Raw genomic sequence first — 19,892 nt, 5'->3', positions numbered from 1 at the left:
GACCCAGACATTCTTCAAAATGTTCTTATTTTTTTCACAAAGACTTGATAGGTTATCTCTTTGAAAAAAAAGATAGGGAACCTTAGGAAATCTGTACTGTTTTACAAGGGACCATGGTAGTAATGTCACAACACTACTGGAGCAAAAATGCAGCAACAGGCTGTACTCATATTGTAGGTACGTGATTTGATGCCCTTCTCCTGTTTGGAGATAGTAAGACATTTTTCAACCTAAAATCAGGTGTTCAGATGCTTTAGCAATAATAATACAATAAATACATAGACATTAATAATATAGTTGCAAGATTAAAATAAACAATGGCCATAATTGCATCAATAAGATTGTTTTAAGGAAACCATTATTTTGATATTTTAATACAAATCTAGAAAGTATCAAATATTCTAATCTAATCACTTTTGAAATTTTTTTCCGGATTGAATCAAACAATAAAGTAATCTGATGTGTTGTAAAATTGCAGTGTAGCAGATCATGCGGTGTGCTGAGCACCGACTCAATTCTTCAATGATTGCATCCAATTTGTGTTTACTTTTGCAATAAACCTTTTATGCTAAAGCTGATCAGATTGATGCAGAAGAATTTACTATTTTTGTTGCATCAAATGATCATTTCAGACATCTAGTCAATTAAAACAATATGATGAACAATCATGAACACTTTACAACTGCTAGAATCTATTTTAATAAATAAACATTGCATAATATAAACTATAATACAATGTGCTCAATTGTATAGATTGTCATATATTTTTCAACAGAATTATACTATAAAACACATGCTGAGCAATTACAATATCAAATAAACATACTACATAATACTGCATACAATCACAGATTAACATGAAAAAGGCTGATTATACATTCTATGCAGCACTTATGGGGAATTCATATGACAATGTTTGTTTTGATATGCTATATTCAGTACTGACATACAGTACATAACTAATGAAGGGCATTTACATGTAGATACAATGGGGGAAATTTACTAAAATTGGTGTACACAATATCTGGTGCAGCTGGCTGTTCATAGTAACCAACCATCTAACTTCAGCTTGTTCAATTACACTTTTAAAATAAAACCTGGAAACTGATTGGTTTCTAGACATGTGCAGAGTAAAATATTTCGTTTCGGAATTTCGTTTTCGTCCGAAAACTTAATTTATTTAGTTACTCCCGAAAATCGTTTTTATTTATTTCGTTTTCGTTCAAAAATTTCATTCGTCCGAAAATCCACATGAATTACGTTCGAATCTGTCTTGGAAGGCTTATGGTGTCTGTCAATGTATAAAGAAGATTTGACGGAGCTAACTATATAGCATACTTTAGAACCCTATTAAAGTCTATGGGACTCCAACGTTCAAAATCTAAAGTGCTAATTTTAAATGCTAATTTGCAAGTTACTGTCCTAAAAAGTGTTTGGGGACCCGGGTCCTGCCCCAGGGGACATGTATCAATGCAAAAAAAAGTTTTAAAAACGGCCGTTTTTTCGGGAGCAGTGATTTTAATAATGATTAAAGTGAAACAATAAAAGTGTAATATTCCTTTAAATTTCGTAGGGGGGGTTGTCTATAGTATGCCTGTGAAGGGGCGCATGTTTCCCGTGCTTAGAATTGTCCCTGCACAAAGTGTCATTTATGCAGGAAAAAAAGTCCTTTAAAATCACTCGCGGCTATAATGAATTGTCGGCTCCGTAATACAGAGAACACTCATTGAAAGTCATTGATAAAAAAAATAAAAAAAAATTTAAAAAAAAGCGTGGGGGTCCCCCAAATTCAATTACCAGGCCCTTCAGGTCTGGTATGGATATTAAGGGGAACCCTGCCTCAAATTTAAGAAAAAATTTGACGTGGGGTTCCCCCTAAATATCCATAACCAGACCCTTCAGGTCTGGTATGGATATTAAGGGGAACCCCGCGTCAAATTTAAAAAAAAATTGACGTGGGGTTCCCCCTAAAAATCCATACCAGACCCTTTATCCGAGCACGCAACCTGGCAGGCCGCAGGAAAAGAGGGGGGACGAGAGAGCGGCCCCCCCTCCCTCCTGAACCGTACCAGGCCACATGCCCTCAACATTGGGAGGATGCTTTGGGGGTCTGTGACCCCTCAAAGCACCTTGTCCCCATGTTGATGAAGACAAGGGCCTCATCCCCACAACCCTGGCCGGTGGTTGTGGAGGTCTGCGGGCGGGGGGCTTATCAGAATCTGGAAGCCCCTTTTAACAAGGGGACCCCCAGATCCCGCCCCCCCCCCCTGTTTGAAATGGTAAGGGGGTACAAAAGTACCCCTACCATTTCACAAAGAAAGTGTAAAAAATGGTTAAATAAAACAAACACACTTTTGAAAAATTCCTTTATTAAAAATAAAAAAATAAAAAAAAGATTCCAGCGGCGGTAATCCACTCTTGCTATCCAGCGACGGACGGTCATCTCTCCAGCGATGTCTCATCTCATCCAGCGCAGCGCAGCATTCTTCTTCTGTCTCCGTGGAGGAGACACTGCAAGGATTCCGGCGGCTGACGTTTGTTATATACGGAGGGCGGGGCCACCCGTCACCTGACCCCACCCCCCTCTGACGCAAGGGGAAACCCGGGGTTCCCCGTGACGTATAGGTGACCCGCACCCCTCTGATGTAACACAGGCAGGTTTCCGTTACATCAGAGGGGGGGGCGGGGTCACCCATACGTCACGGGGAACCCCGGGTTTCCCCTTGCGTCAGTTTTTACACTTTCTTTGTGAAATGGTAGGGGTACTTTTGTACCCCCTTACCATTTCAAACAGGGGGGGGCGGGATCTGGGGGTCCCCTTGTTAAAGGGGGCTTCCAGATTCTGATAAGCCCCCCGCCCGCAGACCTCCACAACCACCGGCCAGGGTTGTGGGGATGAGGCCCTTGTCTTCATCAACATGGGGACAAGGTGCTTTGAGGGGTCACAGACCCCCAAAGCATCCTCCCAATGTGGAGGGCATGTGGCCTGGTACGGTTCAGGAGGGAGGGGGGGCCGCTCTCTCGTCCCCCCCTCTTTTCCTGCGGCCTGCCAGGTTGCGTGCTCGGATAAAGGGTCTGGTATGGATTTTTAGGGGGAACCCCACGTCAATTTTTTTTTTAAATTTGACGCGGGGTTCCCCTTAATATCCATAACCAGACCTGAAGGGTCTGGTTATGGATATTTAGGGGGAACCCCACGTCAAATTTTTTCTTAAATTTGAGGCAGGGTTCCCCTTAATATCCATACCAGACCTGAAGGGCCTGGTAATTGAATTTGGGGGACCCCCACGCTTTTTTTTTAATTTATTTATTTATTTTTTTATCAATGACTTTCAATGAGTGTTCTCTGTATTACGGAGCCGACAATTCATTATAGCCACGAGTGATTTTAAAGGACTTTTTTTCCTGCATAAATGACACTTTGTGCAGGGACAATTCTAAGCACGGGAAACATGCGCCCCTTCACAGGCATACTATAGACAACCCCCCCCCTACGAAATTTAAAGGAATATTACACTTTTATTGTTTCACTTTAATCATTATTAAAATCACTGCTCCCGAAAAAACGGCCGTTTTTAAAACTTTTTTTTGCATTGATACATGTCCCCTGGGGCAGGACCCAATCTCCTATTCTATATCGAACTGTTGTAACAACGAAAACGAACGAAAATAAAGCATTTATTTATGTCGGATTTTCGTTTTTTCGGATTTTGTGCTTTCGTTATCGTTTGTCAAAACGAAAATAGCTGAAATTCGGACGAAAATGCATTCGGACGAAAACGAATGCGCATGTCTATTGGTTTCTATTCAGGGCTGCACCAGATTTTGCACTCTCCAGTTTCAGTAAATCTACCCCTGTGGGTATTGTTTCATATCAAATTTTCATATTTCAAAAGAACTCTCTAAGACCATATACTAACAAGTTCCCAATACTTCTGGAGGAAAGAGACTAGAATAAGAACAACATAAGATATCACAAATCACATTTATTTGTGTTGTAAATAAAGAAAAGCACATTTATAATAAAAAAATGAAGTTTACCCAAAAATAATATACTAATATTTTATGTTTTTAGTAGATAATGGAGAGTTAAATCACCTAAGAGTTTCTTATATATGTGGAGGACTCTGTTGGTGAGATCTCTACGCTTGAGTTCCTGGGTCTGTGCACAGGCTGTAGCTATTGGGGTAGGTAGACTCATACTCTGCCTGCTGGTTTTTAAATTCATTGTAAATGATCAGGAATGCAACAGAAAGTGCTGTAATACACAAGTGAGGGCATAAACAGCCAATTTACAAAACAGACAGAGACAAAGTTAAGGACTACTTTAGAGAGATCTTATTGTTGGAGTATCCAGGACATCTAAGAAGCCAGGGTTGAGTCAGGCAGTATAGGTTTCACTTCAAATGCAAGTATTGAGTTGAAATATTCTAAACTCTTAATTTACTGCTAGCTGTACATTCAATAAAGGCTGATGGCCCAATACAGATAGTATCATGTTAAATTTCAAATGTTTCAAAATTATTCAATAAACAGTGCAGAGGACAAGCTTAAGGTCTCATGCAAACTGGACATTATAATAACCTTATAATAATGGCAGTAGCTTTGCAGTGAGTTTTCTCAACGTTTTTGCAACCATGTTTTTTTGTGCGTTTTGTAGCGTAATTTAGCGTTTTTTTGGATGAGATACTCCCAAAGAGAAATCACGTCTAAAGGGATGAGAAGCCTGCAGTTTTCCTCATTGGAGACTTGCAAGTAGAGCATCTGAATTATAACTAGGAAATCACTCCCATGCACATTAATTTAGCACATGAACACCGATAAACAGTTATTTCTTCAGAACAACACAAGATGGGAATCTTCAATAAATTGTGTTAAAATCCTTGAAATGTACACAGATCACCCAGTGGGGAATCTGTGTACAAAAGTGGAGTTGCTCTTTAAGTTTTAGTGTTAAGGCAAAGGCTAGATTTGAATAGGTTAGTTAAGGGTAATAAGGAAGGTTACATTAGGTTGTAGGGTTGGCTTTAGGGTGTCAGATTAACTGCTGAAGTTTAAACAATATTTGAACATAGGCTGAGAGTTATGCTTTGGGAGAGATGGAGGTACATGATAAATTAGTGCTTTAGGGCAGCGTTCACTTTTAATTTTATTGTGACTTATAGAATATGCAGGTTTTAACTATTTCTTAGCTTTATACCAAAAACGCCATCACTGAAAGCCCAATTTTCACATGAATTAATCTGCCTGTTTGTCTGTCTATCTATCTATTTATCTGCCCCTTCACTCTTTCACCACTCGTATTTCAGAGACAGTAAGGCAATCAGCAAAAGAAGATTATAGTAATTGGTATTCCAGACATTTGTTCTACTAAGATCTTCACACTGACCAACATTCTGTACATTGTGTTTTTTCGTAGCTTTCACACTAGGGATGTTAAATGAAGTGAACACTGCATGCTACATTGAACTGTTGTTCTTAATAGCTAAACTTGTAATGGCACTTGTAAAACATGGAAAAGAAATAAAAATGCATTACGTCTCCCTGAAAGCCACATAAAAAGATTGCAAGGTAAATGTGGACAAGTTAGGGCAAAAGAGAAAGAATAACAGAATTGTAGTCTTGAAGGAGCAATTTGAAGAGTTCAAACAGGACTTTACACATTCCTGATCAGTCCACAGATGATTCCTCACAACCTTATTCATCGTTTCTCACATTATTCTAACAATACAGACAATAAGCCTCCAAAAACGAATCCAAAGTGTCTTTTACCACACAGTTTCTTCTTTACCATGACACTTGGGGTAATCAGATTCTTTCGGGGATCATACAGTACATATGCCACTTGGCTAAACATGTTTTGGTCTGCCTACAGTAAAGTCATGTCTTGATAAGGTGTGCATCAAGAGATTATTTAGTCATCTTCATTACATATGATTAACTGCTTATTACTATGTGTTCCTGCATGTAACTGTGTACTGTTGCACATTACCAAGTGGGGTGTATGTCTAGTCATATTCCAATACTAACTTTAAACCTAGCATCTTTGGGCGGCTGCTGCAGAAGATCTGGGCAGGAGACAAGTATGCTAAGGGTTCATTTAAATAGGCAATTGCAGAGCTCACGTTCAGAACAATTCTGCTTGCATTTTGAATCAGTTTGAGACACTTCTGAGATCATTTGAAGGTGCATTCCAAGCTGCATCAACTTTATTTTGCATTCCTATTGACTTGTATGGGGGGCAGAAACTGTTTAGACACAAACAAACGCCTGTTAACACAATCCTTTAAAGGAGATTGTGAAACGAAAGGGTCACTTACTTTCTTTAATTGAACAGAGGGTATGTTTTAAATTATTTTGGATAGCTTTTCTTTGGGCTGTTCTGGATTTCCTGATTATCAAGGCACAAAGGATATGAAGTCAATAAAACATATATCTAACACAACATCAGAGGTGAACAAGAAGAAGGAATAGAATGCCTACAAAAGAAATGATACTTTACCTACAACCTTCCCCATTATATTTCATATAAATGAGTAGGTGGGAACCTGATAAAATGATCCTAAATATATACCTTTGCTAGACTTGTATCAATGTGTAATGCCTTATTGTAAAATAGATGGCCATCTATAGTTTAAAATGTCAACAATGGACAATAGATATCTACTAAAAGATTTAAAATCATGCTATCTGCTTAGCCCAACGCCTTCAGGATTGGCTGCACTATGCTTCCTATACTACATGGTTGTTAAAATCAAAATGATTGCAGTGTTTGCAGTATTTGTGATAATTGGAGCATATTGCTATCGTAAGATTTAAATTCCAATAATACAGACTCGAAATCACAAAGATGACTAGAGCTAAAAGTTATATATATGTAGCCCCTTCATAGCTCTAGTATAAGCCCCTTTTGACTTGCTTTATTCAGCTTGATGTATCAATAACAGGCCATCATTGAGAAGAAGCACTCAGTAAAGAATGGAGTCCTATACCATAAGAGAACAACACTAATTGCCCAACAAATTGATTGATTGATGCTGCTTCTCACTACATAGCAACATTGCCTCTACAGCTATTATCTAATGTACAAGACAGCACTTATCTCCAGATAGAATATACTTCTCAGTAAGCATTATGCATAATGATCAGATTACATGTGCACTGCACAAGAACTATTTTATTTTTTAAAATGTTGGACATTCCCTCTCCTGTACTGTATACCAAAAAAGTTGAATGAGACTTAAAATTGAATCTTGAAATAGTCGACCATTTATGAATGAATCACTGATGCATGAATACTATGTTGCTTCATTTTACTGCAGCTGGCTGCTGTATCAGGTATATTTTGTATAAATACAAGATTATACCTGCTGAAAAAAAAATTGTTAGCAGATTCAGAAGAGGAACATATTAGTTGGCAACACTTTTTTGGTTCTGCCTGAAAATAAGCGCAAATTATCAAATCTATGGGTTAATTCACCTTTACCTACTAGAAAAAGATTAATGCATTACAGCTACCTATACATTAAATTGCTGTCCCTTAATTTTAGAATGGATCACTACTGTTGAAGTTGCCGAACTGTGGGCTCCCCTGCCTAGATTGCAGGACTGACCAGCCATTGTATTTGTGGCTTTAACTTCTCAGCACTCAGCTACAAGAACTTGACCTGCTTAACCACGCATGAATACGCCACACTCTCTCCTTTCATTGGCTACTTTAAGCTCAGTTGCTGAGTGAGAGAGTGGACTACACATGTGTGGTTAGACAAACTGTTTTCTAGCAGTTTATTATTCAATAGTAAGGTTTTGTGGATTTTTAAAAGCAGGGGGCAGCATTTTAATGTACAAACAGAGCTGTAATGCACATGCATTTTCTTTATATAAACACATTTTTTAGATATCTGAAACAAGAGTTGTCTGTATTGCTTCACAGCATTCATTAAGATTTGCACTTTCATTCTTCAGTTGCAATTAGGAATTAGGATGTTCCACCTGTGCAGGTATGGATCAATTTTTTTTTTCAAACAACATGTTTTAAACTTTTCAAAAGAGTTACTATCTGATTCTCCAATCTCTGTACAATGTCTTTTAACCACGTCAGCTCTTGCATCTTTATACCACTTTTTGGCATTTCTTACATTTTTACTATGGGTCAGTTTATTCAATCCTCATCATTATATAGGATAACAAATCGATACATACTGCACATTATATTTTTGGGGACAAACTATGCCTTTTTAGGTAATATTTTCTTGAAATAAAAATGTTTTTTCATTTCTGACTAGAGGAAGAGAGAGAGAGAGCTTATAAAAGTTGTTTACATTTATTTTCTAATTATAGTTATTTTCTAATATAATTTCTATTGTATAATTTGTCCCTTTTAACATGGCATCACAATGAGGCTTTTAATACAAAGCATGATAAAGTTATTTGCATATTCAAAAAAAGTTCTTCTTTTTAATGTTCTGCATTTTCTTTGTAACCACTTCAGATAGGGCACTGCATCGCTTTAACTGACAACTGGCAGGTTATGCGACGCTGTACCCCAATAAAATGGATGTTCTTTTTTCCCACAAATAGAGCTTTCTAGTATTTGCTCACCCCTGCGGTTTTTACTTTTTGAGCTATAAACAAAAAAGGACTGCCAATTTTGAAAAAAAAAATATATTTTTTACTTTCTGCTATAATACACATCAAAAAAAAAAAAATGTAATAAAAAATGTTCTTTATCAATTTAGGCCAATATGTATTATACCATGTACTCTGCTACATATTTTTGGTATGTGTATCATAAGCATATATTGATTGGTTTGCGCAAAAGTTATAGCGTCTACAAACTACTGGATAGATTCAGAGAATTTTTTTTTTTTTTTACTGGTAATGGTGGCGATCTGTGATTTTTAGTGGGACTGAGACATTGCAGGAGACAAATCTGACCCTAAATGATACTTTTTAGGGACCAGTGACAACAATACAGTAATCGTTGCTAAAAAAAATCACTGATTCCTGTATAAATGACGCTGACAAGGATGGGGGTTACACTAGGGGGCGATCAAGGGGTTAAACGTGTACCCTGGGAGGTGTTTATAACTGTGAGGGGAGTGGATTCACTGGAGGAAAAGAGAGATCATGATTCAGCTTAGTTGAAACATGATATTTTACTTTTATTCCCAACAGAGCAGCAGTGTGCTTTGTTTACATCGGCGCTCTGTCTCTCCTGTGAATGATCAGTGGGTCATGGTGACCATCGCGGCTGACGAAACTGCTGATTGGCTCCCACTGTGTCCAATCACGCGCATGCACAAAATCACGTACAGGTATGTGATTTTGCACACCAGGGCCACCCTGCCACAATAAATGTACATGGGGTAATTTGGAAGCAGTTAAGACACTGAAAAAAAAGCAAAGTACATAAAAGTTAAAAAAAATATATAATGGATAAAAATAGAAATAAAAACAGCATAAAAAATTGTTACAAAGGGGTGAAAGAGAGAAGGAAGGGGGTAGTGTTAAATAGGACTTATTATGGTAATAACAGTTTATGACATTTGTTAAATATATATTGACTGTTATTTGTAGTTTTGCAGAACTTGAGGAAGTGGGTTGAAGACTCATGAAATATGTTGTGAATTATCGGTTCACTCCCCCAGATCAGACCTTATTTTACATCGAGGAGTCAAGTCATATTAAATCGTGGGAGATGCATTATTATGGTTTCCCATACAATGCCAGTGCCTGCACCCAAAGCTGATTGACGACTCTGCACCAGATGCCTACATCGCAGGATCCCTGCACAGGTAAGTGTCCTTATATTGAAAGTCAGCAGCTACAGTATTTGTAGCTGCTGACTTTTATTTTTTTTATTTTTTTTACAGACTGGAGATCCTCTTTCATACATACACAAATACAATACAGCTGTCAGTTTTAATTGCTGTCTGTCCCTGCTAGGTAGGTAGATTCACATTCTCCACTCTACTGGAAGAATGGTCAAACATTCCCATAGGCACACTCCTAAATCTTGTGGACAGCCTTCCCAGAAGAGTTGAAGGTGTTATAGCTGCAAAGGGTGGGCCAACGCAATATTAAACCATACGTACTAAGACTGGGATGGCATTGAAATTCATGTGCGTGGAAAGGCAGGTGTGCCAATCTGGTAAACGGACATCTATTCTGGTGCACAGTAACTCAACCAAGCAATGCTTGGACTAATTTTCTATTGATTCCAGAAATGACATATGCCAGTGCCAAATGGCTAGGAAGGAGGCGAGCCAAACCTATTCTGTATTGCTGCACAGAACTACTCTATTCAGAGTATTTTTTTTTCCCTGAAACAATGGAGAATCCCTTTAAAATAGAAGAAAAAGCTACTGCAAATCACAGAAAAAACACCACTCACACATAATAACTCAACGATTGACAAGGAAAAAAGAAAAAGAAAAGCACAAATCCCTAATTCCCACAAAACTTACTAAAAATACTTTGCGGCATCAATGAATTGTTGGTGACAGCATTGTGGAGACCATCAGTTTATCATGACATAGATAAATCCATGTATGCACAAGCTGTATATCCTAGAAGAGAAACAATTGCATACATTAAATGCGAAATGAGAGCCGGATTATACAAATGTTATTTTACAGGTCTGCAGTGGCCTTGGAACAGAGGAAAAAAAACATGTTCTTCATTGACTTTTGAAGATAAATAATGTATGCAATACTTCCATTTGTATATGCCTCTTGAATTGGCATTTGTCAATTTCCTCAGTACATACATACAGATCCATTCACTGACTGTCTTAATTAGACAACCTGAGAGTTGTTAGTGAACAGTACAGTTTTGAAACATTACATCTAAGAAAAAGTACAGAGCCATAATGGTGCTGCCCTTATTGCCTCCGAATTCTGGAATGCATGTGTAGAAAATAAATTATGCAGAGAATGCAGAAAACATACCAAGAGACATACTAAAGGTCAGGTCAAGCAACAAGCAGCTTCAAAGTCTATTGGTGACATAACCAGAGAACAGTTTTACTACAGTGATTAGTGCATTGTGCATCTTCCTTTCTCTTTACATGATAGGTTATGATAATTCTTCTCAACCTATCTGCTTTCGGAGCACAAACACCTTATTTCATAAAAAATAAATAAAAATAATAATTCTTGCAATTGGCAGCATCCTGGCACAAGGTATTTTCCCCGCTGTTCGCTCCTATTTAACTTAGTGGCTTTCACTATGCAGTAGCAAAATTCACATGCCTTTCTGCTCCTTAAATCTGCTGGTTAACACTTAGTCTAGGTTCACATCTATGAGGCTGTGCTTTATGCATTTTTCAGGCATGTTTTGCAGTGTATTTTGCGTTTTCAAACCCTTCGTTTTTTATGTGTTTTTGCATGCAGTTTTCATGAATTTTGCGTTTTAAATTTTTTTCTCTTTAAACACACTGTAAACACACTGTATATATCTGGTTGCTAATCAAGCTGCAGGGAAGCCGGTCACCGCGTCCTTACTGATGAGTAACCCAACTGCTGAGTAATCGGCTGTAAGTGGGGTTTCCCACTGACAGCTGAATGTAAAAAATAGAAAATTGTTGGCAAAAAAAATTGCAAAAAATAAAATAAAACACGTGGGGTCCCACCCCCCAGGTCCATACCAGGTCCTTTGAGTCTAGTATGAATATGGAGAGGACCCCCCACACCAACATTTTTTTTAAAAATGGCACTTGCCCCCACCCAAAATCCCAAAATCCATACCAAACCCTTATCCATGTATGCAGCCGGCAGGTCAGGAAAGGGAGGGGATAAGTGAGTGCCCCTCCCCCCATGAACCCTAACAGGCTGCATGCCCTCAACATGAGGTATGGGTGCAGAGCCCCCCCCAAAGTATCTTGCCCCCATGTTAATCTGGACAAGGGCCTCTGCCCAATAACCCTGGTGGGTGGTTGTTGGGGTCTGTGGGCGGGGAGCTTATCGGAATCTGTAAGCCCCCTTTTTTAGAAGGGGGCCCCCCAGATCCTGCTCCCCATGTGAATGGGTATCGGGTACAGCATACCTCTGCCCATTACCTCAAAAAGCAGTAAAATGTAAAAAAAAACAAGAGCCGGTCTTTGACAAGTCCTTTTTAAAAAAAATCTCTGAGTTGTCTTCTCTCGTTGCCGTCTCTCCTGCTGCCATCACTCCCACTGCTGTCTTGTCCCTCAGCTGTCTTCTTGTGCTATCTTCTCCCGTTGCTGTCCTCTTCCTTGCCGCTGGTTACCTGCTATAAAAAAATGCCACAAGGGGGTGGCAATGATGTCATTGAATGGCCATGCCCTATGGCTATGTAAGAGATGCCAGACAGCAGACAGCAGACGATACCACAAAGGAGGAACACAGAAGAAGAGCTGCTCTTTTTTTTATAGTAGGTAACAGGCAGCGAGGAAGAAGACAGCAGCGGGAGAAGATAGCACAAGAAGAACCTTTGGGGAGAAGATAGCAGCATGAGAAGATGGCGGTGGGAGAGATAACAGCGGGAGAATATGACAGCAGGAGAATACAACAGTGGCAGAAGACAGCAGTGGCAGAGACGGTGGTGGGAGAAACGGCAGCGGTAGAGACGGTGGTGGGACAGATGGTGGCGGGAGAAGATGGCAGTGGGAGAGATAGCAGTGGGAGAAGATGGCTCAGAGCTATGTTTTAATAAAGGACTTGTCAAAGATCAGCTCTTTTTTTTTTTTTTACACTGCACTGCTTTTTGAGGTGAATGGGTAGGGATACTATGTACCTGATACCCATTCACATGGGAGGGGTGGAAACTTCTTAAAGGGAGTCTTCCAGATACCAATAAGCCCCCCACCTGCAGACCCTGACAACCACTGGCCAGGGTTGCCGGGAAGAGGTCCTTGTCCCCAACAACATGGGGGCAAGGTGTTCTGGGGGAGCAGAGCCTCCCTCCAAAGCACCCACCCCCCATGTTGAGGGCATTCAACCTGGTATAGTTTAGGAGGGGGGTTCACTCGTCCCCTGCCTTCCCTTTCCTGACCTGCCGGGCTGCATGCTCAGATAAGGGATTAGCATGGATTTTGGGGAGGACCCCACGCCATTAAAAAAAAAATATTAGCGTGGGTGGAGGGGGGTCCCCTCTGAATCCATACTAGACCTGAAGGGCCTGGTATGGACCTGGGGGGGGACTCAACACTGTTTTTTTTTTGCTGACAATTTATTTTTACATTTGGCTGCCAGTGGGGAACCCTGCTGACATCTGCTGACTTATCGGTTGTTAAGGACACGGCGGCTGGCTTCCCAGTCCCCTGCTTAACAGCCAGCTATATACAGTGTTAAGATAAGAATCGCAAAACACATGAAAATTCCATCACAAACACAACACTTGCATTTCTGGTGTGATTCCATTAAAGTCTATTACCCGCAAATTGCGGGAAAAAAGTCCCCGACCCTTTCCAAAAACACACCGGCTGAAAAATGCATAGATGTGAACTTGTATCATAGGAAACCATGTTAAATGGACTGTGGTGCCTTTCTGCAAACTGCAAAATGCACAAAATAATGCATAGGTGTGAACATAGGGTATGTCAATACATCTGTTCATAGCAAGTTTTTGTAAGATTTTATAAAGTTTCATGGGTAATGGCATAAAGAGAACGGATCACTTACACAATGCATGATTTATTGCACAGTGCACAGATCCTTATAATCATTAAAAGTTGAAAAGATATACAGTTAAGGTATTTTAATTCATAAAGAAGCCTTCATGTATATGGAGCATAATACCAAAATATAAATTAAAGGAGATGTTTGCCTGTTTTCATAGAAAATGACTCAATAAGACGAGATCCCTAAATGAATGTACACAAGAAATGGAATCTCATGATGTTAATATGGGAGCTGGAAGGGGTGGGGGAACATTTCATGAGTTTTTAAAACCAGAGTAAAGCATTTCAAACTCTTTACAGATGTGTCTAATTTGGTAACTAGGTGACAATGTTTTTTTCTTGACCTGCAAAAAGTATTGTAACCAGCTGATTGTTTTAATAGCTTCCCAAGAACAGTACAATCCCAATCAGTATGGGTTTATTTTTTATTGTGAAACAGCCTCAATTTGATTGCCATACCTAGCATTGAAGGCAAACTCTTTCTCGCAATATATTTAACAGCAAGCTTCATTTTCACCATCTCTTCTCTATATTTAACTTGGCTTCTCAACAGAACAATGAAAATTGAATGTGTATGAATACACACCTGTGGCTGCTCTGCCAGTCTTCTTTTCCAAGTTGTGACTGTAGTATCTTTTATATTCACTGGAAAATATGTAGCTTCTCCCTCCCTGCTAGCAATGATCTGTATACAGACAAAGATCTGCAGACAGGCCTTTTATGATGCACTTTCCTATGTTCACATGGTGCATGCACACACTATATATATATATATATATATATATATATATATATATATATATATATATGTATATATATATATATATATATATATGTATATATATATATATATATATATATATATGTATATATATATATATGTATATATATATATATATATATATATATATATATATATATATATATATATATATATATATATATATATATATACACACTGTATCTATATGTATATATATATATATATATATATATATATATATGTATGTATATATATATATATATATATATATATATATATATATATATATATATATATATATATATATATATATATATACACACTGTATCTATGTATATACACAGATACTGCGTATAAAATATGTCTGAACTCCAGGAAATACAGGTTTGCTGCCTAGTATACACATATAAACATCTTGGCAGCATATAAACATCCTGGCAGCAAGTGATTATATCAAAATCATGGCTGCAGCTCCTTGTACCATTTTCTTAAGCCAGCAATTGGTTTTACAGCTGCCTCATCACTTTTACAGTTCTTGGAAGCCACCCCACCCTCCTGCCACTGCTCGTTGCCATCCCCAGGCTTTTCCATTCAACTAGGGATCCCAGGACCACAAAAGGATGTTAACACAGCTGCCTATATAGGAGGTGGGGGGAAATACATTCCCTCATCTCAATTATGACGAATGAAGCTGGAAGTGATAAGGATTTTATTGCTTCCAGTTTCAAAGCTGGAAAGTTTCAAAGCTTCCTTGGCCATTACAGTCGGGAAAGGAGCTAATCACACACAATCTGTGATTGATCAGCTGTGTTGGATGGCAAGGGAGACATCAGGGGTCCAATAGACCCCTGATGTCTCCAAAAAAAGAGTATCTCTCACTGTCCAAAGGCATCACAAGGGGCATATTCACCCATTGTGATAGCAATAAAGGTAGATACATTTAAAAAAAAAAAAAATAGAAAAACATAATTACCTCTTCCCCCCATGGTCACACACAAATAACGTGCACATAGGTCCCACACACATATGAAAATAGTGATTGCACCACACGTGTGTCAATGTTGTCTATGGACAATTTTAGGTATCATAGTTTGTCACTATTTCACAGGCACTCACAATTTTAAATCTTGGCATGTTTGGTACAGTATCTATTTGTTCAACGCAACATCATCTTTTATATTTTTCAAAAAAATTAGGAATTATATTGCGTTTGTGTACACTAGAATTTGAATTTGATAAACCACTGCATAAATATCAAGTAACAGAAAATTGCAACAACCACCAATGATTTGGGGTTATAAGTAATTTTCTAGCAAAAAATTCAGATTTAAACAAAAATTGCCCTGGTAGGAAAACAATTAAATACATATACAGTTGCTGTTTTACCCGCCACATTGTTTGTATTTTTATCCATCTAATAATGAGACTTACACAGCTCTGCCACACAGAATAGACCTGTGTGGCAGGGCCAGAGACCTGATGTTTCTCTACTGCAGTTAAGTAACACCTATAGGTCTTGTCCCTCCCTCAATCTTTGATTGGACAGTAAAAGGAGAAGCCTAAGACTAATGAGGTCATCACTCTGCCTTACCCTCCTGTGACTGTGCTTCAAAAGAATGCCAGGAATAAAAAATGCAGAAAAAAAAACAGTGTGGTTTCCCCTTCAGGTTTGGTATGGATTTTAGTGTTCTTTGAGGAGGGGCAAATCCCCCTCTGCCCCAGAGAACTCCTATGTTAAGGGCATGTGGCCTGGTATGGTTTTGGGGGGGGGCACTCACTTGTCCCCCTCCTTTCCTAGCCATGCCGGGCTGCAAAATTTTTAAATTTTGTTGTGGGGTTCACCTTAAAATCCATGCCAGACTTGAAAGGCCTGGTATGGATTGGGGGTGGGATGGGCTCACACAGTTTTTTTCTGCATTTTTCATTGCCAGAATTCTTTTGTTTACATTTCAGCTATAAGCAGGTAAGCCCTCTGACAGCTGATGAGTCTTCAGTTGTTAAAACGGAGTTCCACTCACCCCTTTAAAAATTGAAATTTAACAGCTACAAATACTGTAGCTGATGACTTTTAACATTAGGACGCTTACCTGTCCTGGAGTCCAGCGATGTTGGCACCACAGCCGATGTTTGCATCAGATGGTCGGGTACTGCCGCTGCCATTGCATATGAGGGAACCCGGCAGTGTAGCCTTTTGGCTTCACAGCTGGGTCCCTACTGCGCGTGCGTGAAGCACGCTGCGCTTTCTTACTGGCCCGGTAGATAGGGAGGGAATAGGAGCGGGGCCAAGCTGCTGGCGTATTTCACTGTGGCCCAGTCTCCTGGAAGTAGCAACAGAGTCCCTGTAAAAAACAGGTACCCGCTCCCCCCTCCCCGCAAAAGGTGCCAAATGTGGCACCGGAGGGAGGGAGGGATCAGATAAGTGTAAGTTCCACTTTTGGTTGGAACCCTTCTTTATGGACACGCCGGACAGCTTCCCAGCTTGCTCCTTAATAAGCCAGCTATTCTTCGCAGAGAATTTGAAATAAATTTTTTGACCGTTCTGAACTTAAATCTTTCTGAAAATTTGGAATTAGTCAATTAAATTAACAGATGAAATTAAACTAAACTAAATCAATTCTAGAAAAACAAGATTGCTCACTGTGAATGCTATGTCTCCAGCATAGGACTTCATAATGTTTGCTGATGTTATTGACCTGCTCCCACCTTCACTGGACTGGTCTAACAGTTGCCCCTGCTGTGCCTCTGTACTCCCAGTTAGAAGTTAGAAGCTGCACCTGGAAGAAACCAGTCACCATCTCTGGCACATGGAGGAAATACCTGGGTGAAAACATGAGACTTTTATTTTCCCAGCATCTACCACACGCAGCTCAGAGACATGGCTTGTTGTCTTATTTGTGTTATTACTGTATTTCTCCTTGCTTTTCCCACCAGTCCCAGCTATCATACTTCTTTTGATAAAGTCTCAATATTTGTTTACTCTGTCTGGTTTATTGGTGGATAGGAGGACTTAGCTGTATATCAAGCTGCACACAGGGTAACGTGTGCACACAGAGTAACGTGTAGTGATGGCAAAACAGTGGACAAGCAAAATGAAACAAAATAGTTATTAAAATGTTCCTCACATTTTTTCAGAAATTCTGAAGTATGGCATATAGTATAATGTAAAACATACTAAAAGCAATTTTCTATTTAGTCAAACTTTTTTTTGAAAAATTAATAATGCATTAAGAGGGTTGTAATATCTAGCATTGTGTGAATGGGAAATGTTGACAGTTTAACAGTCTATTTTAGTTATTTTCATTTTATAAAATTACCAGATAAGAATTGTTAAAATAGATTTAGTGAAATCTATAATTTACATGTTCTAAAACAGGCAGGTTATAATTTAGGGGTACGCCAATGTAACATGGTCACAAAACCTTTCCAATACAAGTTCTATTAAATAAAGTGACAACATAATAAGAATTAATTTTAAGGTTTAAATAAGCTTATGTAAAGTTCTGGTCTTTTTGTGGAGTTTTACAAAACCACTAACGCTCACCTATGATCCTCCAGGCCCTCTATCAGTGAATGCTTTTCAGTTCTTTTCTTCGGCTCACTGATGAGATAATTAATATAATAATAATTCATGTAAATATTCCCGAGTAAAGAGAAAAGTGCTCATTGTTAGTAAGTCTTGAGGTGGGAAGCAAAGGGCCACTACTCTAAATGTTCACACAGTGGACCACTTTACACATTGAAATGCCAGAGAAAACAGCTCTTATGTATGTGCAGCAGACTGTAGGCGTCCAGGGACATATGTCTAAATGCATGCCCGTGCTTGCTCAAGTGCCACCTCGTACAGATATTGATTTCTGAAAGTAGCTGTATGCAGCATCTGTGACTCTCAGGTGGGAAAATATTGAATTATATGTATGCATGAGGCCTAAATGAAAATGTCTGGGGCAGGAGGGCAATTTACAATGAAACTGTCAATTCATGGTCAAAGGCCTTGCTAACAGATATGAGTGGCCCAAGTTTGGAAGAAACATACATATTGTTTTGGATAAGGGGATAATGACCATAACAGAGCTATATAAGAGCTATATAATATAGTGCACTAATAAATGATTATTTCATTTCATTACAAAAATTGGGGATTTTTTACATAAATATTCAAAACTGTTCTCCTTTGCAGATAATCTGAATCTGTAATAGAAATGTACTGACTTATCTTATAGTGGTGGCAAAGTCAAAACTTTCACTTTTAGTTTGGTATAGAGTAGGGAAGGGTTAAAACTCTTTTGAATGTATTTGCTGCTGTCCTGTTGGGGAGATGTTTATTCACTTCATGTCCCAGAGATGCAAAAGAAAGTGAGAGGAAATTTCTACAAATTGAGAGTAAATTCTTTCTTACACAGTTGTTATTGAAACAGGTATCCACATTGGAAGATTTGCCCTCACCCTTTATTCTGGTTTTCTGTCAGGGACGTGCTGGCCATAGTGCTGCTGAAGCTCCTAGGTAGAGGCAGATACGCATGCGCAGACGTGCTCCTGCAGGTGGCCGCCTTGCCGTCGATAGGCTAAAGCTTATGCGCATGCGTGCAAATACTAGCACGCACATGCGCCTGTAAGCCATTAATGCTGGTGCCTATATAAGGGCAGCAGCTGCACTAGTGTACTGCTGTCTGATCTACCGCTTTACCCCGGATACCTGTTCCTGTGTTCTGTGGTTGATTCCTGTGTTTGACCAAGCTTATCATGACCACGCTTGCTCTCCTCATATCCTGACCTTGGCTTGCCTTAAAGACTTTGTTTCTTCCATCTGCCTGATATCCTGTTGCCATTCTCTGCCTGCATCTTGACCATTCACTGCCTGCTGTTTATTCTTAAACTTGATCCTCCACTGCTAACCTGGCTTGTCTGACTCTGCATCTAGTTATCCATCTGTCCTGCTCTGCATAGAGCTTGGTGATGCTGGTCCTAAATCTGCTGTGTGCCTGCATCTGCTGTTCCTGTCGCCATCCGCTGCTTCAGCCATCCCGCCCAGCTCAGGTGATGGAACTGCCACACACCTCTGCAACCAATAGAAGATCTTGCAGGCACTCTTACCTCACCATGCTCTCGCGGCCATTGTTGCAACTCCAGGGGCCCTTGAGCCGGGGCTGTACGAGAGGTCTCCCTCTACATGTTAAGCTCTGCTGCGAGGTATGTGACACTTTCTCTGTGACATTGGTCAGGCATGGAAGGTAAATTTCCCCAGCAGAGACCAAGACAAACTTCTCAGAGGTTCTAACCTTTCCTTATTTTTTTTAAAGAGTAACTTCACTTTTGTTGATAAAAAATATTCCCCTCTTGGTGATCTATGTACATTACAAAATTTTAACAAACTTTGTTGCAGAGATCTACCTTTTGTCATTCTGAAGAAATCCCTGTGTGTTTGTCCGTGTCCATGTGAAAAGTGAATCTAATTGGAGTTTCATAATTATCAATCAGGTGCTCCAC

General features: G+C 39.2%; 1 protein-coding gene across 7 annotated transcripts in view; it reads right to left on the bottom strand.

The window, feature by feature from the left end:
* LINGO2 (leucine rich repeat and Ig domain containing 2) overlaps nt 1-19,892 on the bottom strand; it is a 2,286,714-nt gene that overhangs the window by 133,265 nt on the left and 2,133,557 nt on the right. For 4 of the 7 annotated variants that reach the window (XM_077475129.1, XM_077475130.1, XM_077475132.1 and 1 more), the window contains one exon: nt 10,470-10,571. The exons of the other annotated variants lie outside the window; for them this stretch is intronic. The gene's annotated coding sequence lies outside the window, so the exon portion shown is untranslated. The remainder of the gene's footprint in view (nt 1-10,469; nt 10,572-19,892) is intronic. 7 annotated transcript variants of the gene reach the window in all.

This window comes from Lithobates pipiens, unplaced genomic scaffold (genome assembly GCF_037356315.1).
Source record: "Lithobates pipiens isolate NorthernLeopardFrog02 unplaced genomic scaffold, aLitPip1_a1.2 Scaffold_13, whole genome shotgun sequence".
Classification (NCBI taxonomy): domain Eukaryota; kingdom Metazoa; phylum Chordata; class Amphibia; order Anura; family Ranidae; genus Lithobates; species Lithobates pipiens.
The sequence above is the reverse complement of the archived record's forward strand: the minus strand, read 5'-3'. Positions and strand labels throughout refer to the sequence as shown.